Source organism: Capra hircus, unplaced genomic scaffold (assembly GCF_001704415.2).
Source record: "Capra hircus breed San Clemente unplaced genomic scaffold, ASM170441v1, whole genome shotgun sequence".
NCBI lineage: Eukaryota > Metazoa > Chordata > Mammalia > Artiodactyla > Bovidae > Capra > Capra hircus.
Window position 1 is genome coordinate 261,460 of NW_017189962.1, and position 9,386 is coordinate 270,845.

A 9,386-nucleotide genomic window follows, 5' to 3' on the forward strand; every position below is an offset into this window, starting at 1 on the left:
TACTCGTTTCTAACCCATTCCAGATGGTGCCACGGCCTCCGATCCCTGGGCACATGGACAGTGGCAGGGGGGTGCCTGCGGGCGCTGCGCCTTGTCCCCCTGCCCCTGCCTCCAGCCTGTGTCCTCTTGGCTCTCGTGTCTCCAGCAGCCAGGGCAGAGCCGGGAGCTCTCACGACCGCATGAGACCTGTTGGTTGTGCTGCCCCCCGCGTTCCCTCCAATGTGGAGGTAACCCTCTGACACTGGAGTGAGTAAGGACATGCCCTTTGTGACCAGAGGAAGCGCTGTTGGAAAAGCCCTGCGCTTGGAGGGGCCTGGACCCTCAGCCCTGCCCGGAGCCGTGAGGACGGCACCAGCCTGGGCCCACGCCACCCTGGCCCTGGGACGTGGCCTCCTCACCTTTTTCTCACCAGTGTCTTCACCCTCGCCTCTCTCTGTCCTTAGCACGCATAAGCCTGCTCCAGGCTACCCCGTCGTGAACTCACGAAGCCGTCTCTCAACCCCGGTCCTCACACTCCCTTTCCCATGTACACTCAAGCAGGCCCAGAGCCCTGCTAACCCCTGTGCGTGAGACTGCAGACCACCTGCCTCCCAGAATCAAGCCTTGACCCATCACCATTTCCTCTGGGCCTGTTCATGGCCCAGCAGAAACTTCAGGCCAGAAGGAAGTGGCATGATACACTTCAAGCGGAAAGAAAAGACATGCAACTCGGAATACTCTGCTTAGTGAGGCTGTTACTCAGTTTGAAGGAGAAATGAAGTTTTACAGACAAGTCAGATTTTCTGCAGGGCAGAGCACACGCTCAGCCACAAAACAGTCTCCCTAAATTTAAGAAAAGTGAAATCCTACCAGGCATCTTTCCCAACTACAGCAGTATGAGATTAGAAACCAACTGCAATTAAGAACTGCAAACACACGAGCACGTGCAGGCCAACTGGCGCTGCTACATGGCACACGGGCCACCGAGGAGGCGAGAGCACCTGGACACGGGTGCAAACGGAGGCAGCGATCCCGAAATCCACGGGACGCAGCTGAGGCGGTTCTGAAAGGGAAGTTCGCAGTGACTCAAGCTACCTCAGGAGACAAGAAAATCTCAAATTCTACACAGACACTAAGGCAAAGTGATAACGCGCCTCTGTGTTCATTGTGGCGTTATCTGCCAGGATGCGCAAGCAACCTGCGTGTCCAAGAGCGGGTAAAGAAGGCGTGGTGTTTTTATATACAGTGGGATACTGCCCAGCCATAAATAAACAAAAACCCTTGCCATTTGTGAGAACATAGATGGAACTAGAGGGCAGAGGGGGTGAAGCATGTCAGAGAAAGACAAATGCTGTATGAGCTCACTTGTATGTGAACTTAAAAATGAAATGAACAAACTCAACAAAATAGGAAAATGCAGAGAACAAACAGGTCGCCAGAGGGGAGGAGTATGAGGGAGCGAGTGAAGTGAGGGAAGCTAAGAGAAACAAGCCTCCTGTTATGAAGCAGATGAGTCACAGGGCGAATTGTACCACGTGGGGAGTGTTCTCAAGAACTAACGTCTCTGACAGGTTGTAGCTAGGCTTACAGCTGTGATCAGTCCATAATGGACACAAGTGTCAGGCCACGGTGTCCCGCACCAGGAACCAGCACTGTGTTGTCAGTGAGACAGCGACCACAACCACGGGACAGATGAGCTGCAGCGGGGTCCAGAGAGCGGTGGGCACTGGGGTCAGAAGAGGTGCAGCCAAGCAGCCCACCAGCCCTCGGCAGCCTGACCAGACTCTCACGGGGGAGAGGGGACTTTACCAGTGTGCTGTGAGCGCTAACGTAGCCCTCTGGGACAGTCCGCAAGGATATGTAGGCAAACAGCAAAGGCCCCACGCCAAGGCCCTCAGTAGAGAGAGCACAGACTGGAGTCCAGTGTGCAGCTCAGAGCATGTGAATGTGTAAGAGGGGTGTCTGTGTGAGTGTGTGTGTATGTGTGTCTGTGTCTTTGTGTGAGTGTGTGTCTGTGTGTCTGTGTGTGTTTGTGTGTGTGTGAGTGTATGTGTGTGTGTGTGTGTGTGTATGTGTGTGAGTGTATGTGTCTGTGTGTGTGTGTGAGTGTGTGTGTCTGTGTGTGTTTGTGTGTAAGTGTATGTGTGTGTGTATGTGTGTGTGTATGTGTCTGTGAGTGTGTGTGAGTGTATGTGTGTGAGTGTATGTGTCTGTGTGTGTGTGAGTGTGTCTGTGAGTATATGTGTCTGTGTGTGTATGTGTGTAAGTGTGTGAGTATATGTGTGTGTGAGTGTGTGTGTGTGAGTGTATGTGTGTGTGTGTGTGAATGTGTGTGTGTGTCTGTGAGTACATGTGTCTGTGTGAGTGTGTGTGAGTACATGTGTCTGTGTGAGTGTGTGTCTGTGAGCGTGTGTGTGTCTGTGTGTGAGTGTGTGAGTATATGTGTCTGTGTGTGTGAGTGTGAGTGTGTGTGTGTGTGTGTGTCTCTGTGTGTTCTAGTAATATGATCCATTTATTCTCTTCTGTTGAACTTCCTCTGTATTCCTGGAATACTGGTGTCTAAGTTGATGAAAAACAGGAATGTACGAATCCTGGACACTCCGTGAAGTCAAATAGGATAAACTCATAGGTCCGCACTGAAACGCTTTATAAGCAAACTCAGAGGACCAAGGCTGAGAACTGCGAGAGCAGTGGCATGTGACCCCTCACTTACAACAGACCCTCAGTACAATTAATAGCCGGTTTTTCACCAGAAGCCACGGGGGCAGTTGCTGCTGTTCAGTTGCCAAGTTGTGTCTGTCCGACTCTTTGCGACCCCATGAACTTCAACCTAGAAAAGACTAGAGGTCAATTCAAGAAAATTAGAGACACCAAGGGAACATTTCATGCGAAGATGGACTCAATAAAAGACAGAAATGGTCTGGACCTAACAGAAGCAGAAGATATTAAGAAGAGGTGGCAAGAATACATAGAAGAACTGTACAAAAAAGATCTTCATGACCCAGATGATCATGATGGTGTGATCACTCACCTAGAGTCAGACATCCTGGCATGGGAAGTCAAGTGGGCCTTAGGAACATTCACTATGAACAAAGCTAGTGGGGGTGATGGAATTCCAGTTGAGCTGTTTCAAATCCTGAAAGATGATGCTATGAAAGTGCTGCACTCAATATGCCAGCAAATTTGGAAAACTCAGCAGTGGCCACGGGACTGGAAAAGGTCAGTTTTCATTCCAATCCCAAAAATGGCAATGCTAAAGAATGCTCAAACTACCGCACAATTATACTCATCTCACACACTAGTAAAGTAATGCTCAAAATTCTCCAGGCCAGGCTTCAACAATACGTGAACCGTAAACTTCCAGATGTTCAAGAAAAGGTTGTAGAAAGATTATAAAAAAGGCAGAGGAACCAGAGATCAAATCGCCAACATCCACTGGATCATGGAAAAAGCAAGAGAGTTCCAGAAAAACATCTATTTCTGCTTTATGGACTATGCCAAAGCCTCTGACTGTGTGGATCACAATAAACTGTGGAAAATTCTGAAAGAGATGGGAATACCAGACCACCTGACCTGCCTCTTGAGAAATCTGTATGCAGGTCAGGAATCAACAGTTAGAACTGGACATGGAACAACAGACTGGTTCCAAATAGGAAAAGGAGTATGTTAAGGCTATATATTGTCACCCTGCTTATTTAACTTCTATGCAGAGTACATCATGAGAAACACTGGACTGGAAGAAGCACAAGCTGGAATCAAGATTGCCGGGAGAAATATCAATAACCTCAGATATGCAGATGACACCACCCTTATGGCAGAAAGTGAAGAGGAACTAAACAGCCTCTTGATGAAAGTGAAAGAGGAGAGTGAAAAAGTTGGCTTAAAGCTCAACATTCAGAAAACAAAGATCATGGTATCTGGTCACATCACTTCATGGCAAATAGATGGAGAAACAGTGGAAACAGTGTCAGACTTTATTTTGGGGGGCTCCAAAATCACTGCTGATGGTGACTGCAGCCATGAAATTAAAAGACGCTTACTCCTTGGAAGAAAAGTTATGACTAACCTAGATAGCATATTAAAAAGCAGAGACATTACTTTGCCAACAAAGGTCCGTCCAGTCAAGACTAAGGTTTTTCCAGTGGTCATGTATGGATGTGAGAGTTGGACCATAAAGAAAGCTGAGCGCCGAAGAACTGATGCTTCTGAACTGCGGTGTTGGAGAAGACTCTCCTTGGACTGCAAGGAGATCAGTCTTGAGTGTTCACTGGAAGGACTGGTGTTGCAGCTGAAACTCCGATACTTTGGCTACCTGATGTGAAGAGCTGACTCACCTGAAAAGACCCTGATGCTGGGAAAGATTGGGGGCAGGAGGAGAAGGGGACGACCGAGGGTGAGATGGCTGGATGGCATCATGGACTCAATGGACGTGAGTCTGAGTGAACTCCGGGAGCTGGTGATGGACAGGGAGGCCTGGCGTGCTGCGATTCATGGGGTCGCAAAGAGTTGGACACGACTGCAACCTGCCAGGCTCCTCTGTCCATCACCATCTCCTGGTGTTCACTCACATTCATGTCCATTAAGTCGGTGATGCCATCCAGCCATCTCATCCTCTGTCGCCCCCTTCTCCTCCTGCCCCCAATCTTCCCCAGCATCAGGGTCTTATTCAGTGAGGCAGCTCTTCCCATCGGGTGGCCAGAGTACTGGAGCTTCAGTTTCAGCATCAGTCCTTTCAGTGAATATGCAGGGCTGATCTCCTTTAGGATGGACTGGCTGGATCTCCTTGCAGTCCAAGGAACTCTCAAGAGTCTTCTCCAACACCGCAGCTCAAAAGGGTCAATTCTTTGATGCTTAGCTTTCTTTATGGTCCACCTCTCACATCCATACATGACTCCTGGAAAAACCATAGCTTTGACTATATGGATCTTTGTTGGGAAAGTAATGTCCCCACTTTTTAATACGCTACCTAGGTTTGTCATAAGACACTTCAGTGTCCCACTTTTCTTTTTAGAAAGATATTGACTCATTTTTGCTCATGTTGCACTGGGGCGTTGCTGCAGAGCTGGGTACTGCGTGGGGCTCTCGCTGCACCGGCTTCTCTCGGGACACAAGGTCTAACGTGCTCGGGCGTCAGCAGTTGTGGTGTGTGGCCTTAGCTGTTCTGCGGCATGGCGGGTCTTCCCGAACCAGGGATGGAACCCTGTGTTGGCATGTGGATTCTTATCCACAGAGCTAGCATGGAGGTCCTCAAGGTCCCTCTTTTGATAGTGGATGGAATGCCCGGACAGAAGGTCAATAAGGAGGCAGAGGACAAGCACAGCGTTGTCTGTTGACCGAAAGGCTCAGCTTGCGGATCTTGGCTCCCTGACCAGGGATCAAGCGTGCCCCGCTGCAGCCAGGGGGTCCTGAGCTAGTCTCCATTTTTAAGACGTCACTCTGGCTGCTGAAGAGAGAAGAGAGGGGGTCAAGGCTGGAGTAACAGGAGATGGGCATTGTCTGCTCCAGCCCTCAGTGAGGAAGGGGACGGCCGGCCGGGGCGGAAAGCAGAACTCGAGAGCGCTCAGGCCGGCGGCTGGCTTTAGTTGCTGAGGACGAGTGAGGTGTTTGACTTCTGTCTACATTTCTAGTCTGAACAGCTGGGTGGACACAGTTCTTCTCCTGAGTGAGCTGGAGCCAGGTGGGGAGGGGCTGGTTTGGGAGAAGTGTCGTGAGTTCACCATTGGTTGTATCACATGACATCTTAAAGATCAATCATCTTGCCAGTTTTTTTTTTTTTACTGAGCAGTTGCGCTGGCTAACACTCCCATCAATGGCATACAAAACCGAGATTTTAAACCAAGGTTGCCTTGACGGACTTTGTTTTCTAGTCATAAAATGGAAAAACTAGATGGATAGATGGAGAAAAATTACACCTCGGTCGTGTTGGAGGGTTTAGAGTGGGGCGAGGAGAGAATGGATGGGGAGAGTGTCTAGAATGGTACAGATGAAAATTCAGAGAACTATCACACTCAGCTGCTTAGTCGTGCCTGACTCTTTGTGACCCCGTGGACTGGAGAGCCCGCCGCGTCCTCTGTCCATGGGATTTTCCAGGCAAGAGCGCTGGAGTGGGTTGCCATTCCTTCCTCCAGATATTTCTCCAGAAATATCACAGATTGGATGAAGCAATAACTGCCTGTGCCCACTTCCCCCCTGGTTTTGGAATGTGGGTCTCTGGTTCAGACTCTCGCCCTCTCTGATGCTCTCGGTGCCTCCCCTGGGTCCCGGCCCGTTCTGTCCTGTGTCCTTCTCTTCTACATCTCTTTCCTTTCAGAGACTTCTCAGCCTGCAAAGACCCCTCAGGTCTTCATCTCCCCAGCGGCACCCCCAAGCCCCCAGCTGCTCTTCCTGGAGCCCCCAAACCACCAGTTTCCTGCCACCCTGTCCCTTGCCTGCCCTTCCGTGCCCTCCTCCTTGCCTCCCTTCAGCGGATCTTTGGCGGGGCTTTGCTGCTCTGGTTTACCGAAAATGCTCAGATGAATGGCAGTCATCTGCCGGCCAAGCTGGATGGCCTCTCTTCGCCTGACACTGCTATCATCCCTCCTGTTTAAACACATGCTTGCTTGGCTCTGTGGGTCAGTCCACCCGGGTCATTAGCGACCACTCTTTATGTTTAGAGGCTGAAGCAGCCAGCGTTCTGGCAGGAATGGAGGGCTCTCTGACTGCACCATCTGCAGAGCTGGGTGTGGGCGGGGCAGGTGGCGAGTACCCCGGGGAGGGTCCCCCGGCCTGGGTACGGAGGAGGGGCGGTGGACAGAGAGGGATGCGCACACAGGCGGCGGGCCGGGGAGGAGGAGGACCCCGTGGACCGACCTCTTCCGCCTCTGCGGCGCGTCCTGGTGGCCGAATCGAAGGAAGGGCAGAGCAGACCGGCCCGGACGCGGGGTGGGGATGAGAGGCCAGCCAGCAGGGCGGCGGGGTCATCCTTCCCGGGAGCGCGTCCTCCGTCGGGGCCTGGAGACACCCCCAGAGCGCACCGGCCCGTGCGCGCCGCCCGGCCAGTGCCGTCCCGGCGGTCTCGCGCCGTGAACGGCCATCCGTGTCTCTGTAACGTTCCTGTGCGGCCTGCGAGGCAACTGTCAGAAACGCCGGCGCGGCCGCCCAGCCCCGTCCTCTGCCCAGCGGCCCAGCCCTCCCTCACCCGCCTTCTGGGTCTCCGCCCGGCGCCCGCGGACGTGGGCCTGGGGGCTGCCCCGCTGTTCCCCGGGCAGCCGCATCGCCCGCTCTCCGCCGCAGGCTCTTGCGCGCCGGAGGCTGCTGGTGTCCGAAGCAACTCGCGGTGGTCAGCACATGTGCCCTCGTCGTCAGCGGGAGGCAGGTGCTGCGTGCCAGCCGAGGGGCCCAGGGGCGCCACTGCGGGAGCTGGAGTGGGCCGAGGCCCGGGCGCCGAGGGTCCGGGTCTGACCCCGGGGCCGCCATCCGCGGCTCCTTCCCGCCGGCGCCGGCTAGCACCCCTCCAGCCTCCGCGCCGCGCGCCCCCGCACTGCCTCTGCGGCCCCTCTCCGCCTGCGCCCGAGGCTCAGCCCTTCTCCCCACTCCACGCGGGGCTCACGTCTCTGAGACGCAAGTCCTCTCTTCCTTGCTCGGAACAAACTGCTAGTGGTCTCGGAACATCAGCCGCCTGCCGCTTTCTTTACAGACCTGGAAGCGCTTGGGCAGACAGAGGGCCCAGAACCGTGCCTGCGTTTCCTAGCGTCCCTCGCGGCCGGGTGCGCCCCGCTAAGCCAGCAGGACTTCATGGTCTGAGTGTGTGCACCGCTCACAGCTCACCCCCGGCTGGAGTGACCGGCAGGACCCCCCTGCTGCGGGGCGGCTCACAGCCCGGAGCACAGCCGCCCTCTCCACCACCTACAGGAGTCTCTGCAGGCGCCTCCCTGTCCACCTGGGGGGAGACGGCCGGGAGACCACAAGCAGCACTCCTCAGGCAGGGGACTGGGCGTCACCGCAGGCGCCCTTCTCTCCTTTCCGCGTTCCGCCCGCCCCGCCGCTCTGTCTTCAGCTGAAGGCGGTCCTCAAGCCTGAGTTCTGAGCCACTCTGAGAGCCCCCCACCTTCCCCTGGTGCGCCCCGTCCTCATGAGGTACACACTTTCAGCTTCTGCTTTTCTCTTGTTAACCTGTCTTTTATGGGGGCCGCAGCCTAGAGTGGAGGGGGAGTTACTTCTCCTCCACTGCAGGTGGAGTTCGGAGGTGGGGCCTTTGCGGGGAATTAGGTCCTGGGAGCAGCGCCCCACGAACGGGCTTAGTGCCATGTTAGGAGGGCCGGGCAGCAGCCTTTGCGTGTAAGGCAAGGCGGGAGCCATCTGTGAGCCAGGAAGACGGCTCTCACCTGAACCACCCAGGCTGGCACCCTGAGCTTGGACTTCCAGCCTGTAGAACCGTCAGAAATAATTTCTGTTGTTTATGAGCCACCAGTCTGTGGGGTTTTATTGCAGCTGCCCTGCCTAAGACACGGATGTAAGCAGCCACAGGCATTTTCCAAGATGTGTCCTTTTCTGCAGGAACACGCGAATCCGCACGTGTGCACACTTGCACACACACCCCTCAGCTGCTCGTAGACCATCTCAGCGTCACCTTCGCTGTGAAGCCTTCCCCGATTGCCTGCAGGAGCCATGATCGTTCTGGCTCTCTGCTTCCACAATTCCCGTCTCCTACCATGAAGGAACCCTTTCCCCATCATATTTGGTCGTACGGGAGCCTGGCTGTCCCGTCTGAGCAATCCTCTGTCTTATTAATCCGCACGCATCAGCACGCTACCCACATGTGTTCATGGCTCAGAAATGTTCGGTGAGGGAGGGAGGCAGGACAGGCTGAGCCTTTGAAATTGTGGTTTGTCTTTATAGCAAAGAATTGTATTTTCATCGATTTATTTCTCAGCTAAAGGGATTTGTGCATCAGAGAGGCCAAGATTGCTTATCCAAGGTCATCTGACTTCCCTGCATCTCAGCTCCATCGTAGCAGGTGGGCTAGAGGGCCCTTCTCTGTATCAGCAAGTGAGTGGACAGCAGCAGGGAAATAACCAGAGACATGAGGTTCTGCACAAAGTCAGGTTTCCTAAAACTGTGCTGTGGGCTCCTGGCTGGATTATATTGAGGAAGAAAGTAACCCAAGGCGAGGTGGACGTTCAGCGTCTCTGGTCACTTCCCCGCTGCTGTCCACCTACCTTGTGGATTCAGAGAAAGGCCCTCCAGCCCACCTGCTACGATGAAGCTGAGATGAAGGGAAGTCAGACAACCTTGGAGAAGTAATCTGAGCCTTGACATTGTATGAGTCCGTGGAGAACAACCTGGATATCATCTTAACAGGAGCATTGGCAAGTCACCCAGATGAACGCTGTGGTGGATTGTGGGGTTTATGGGCAAAGGAATGAAAG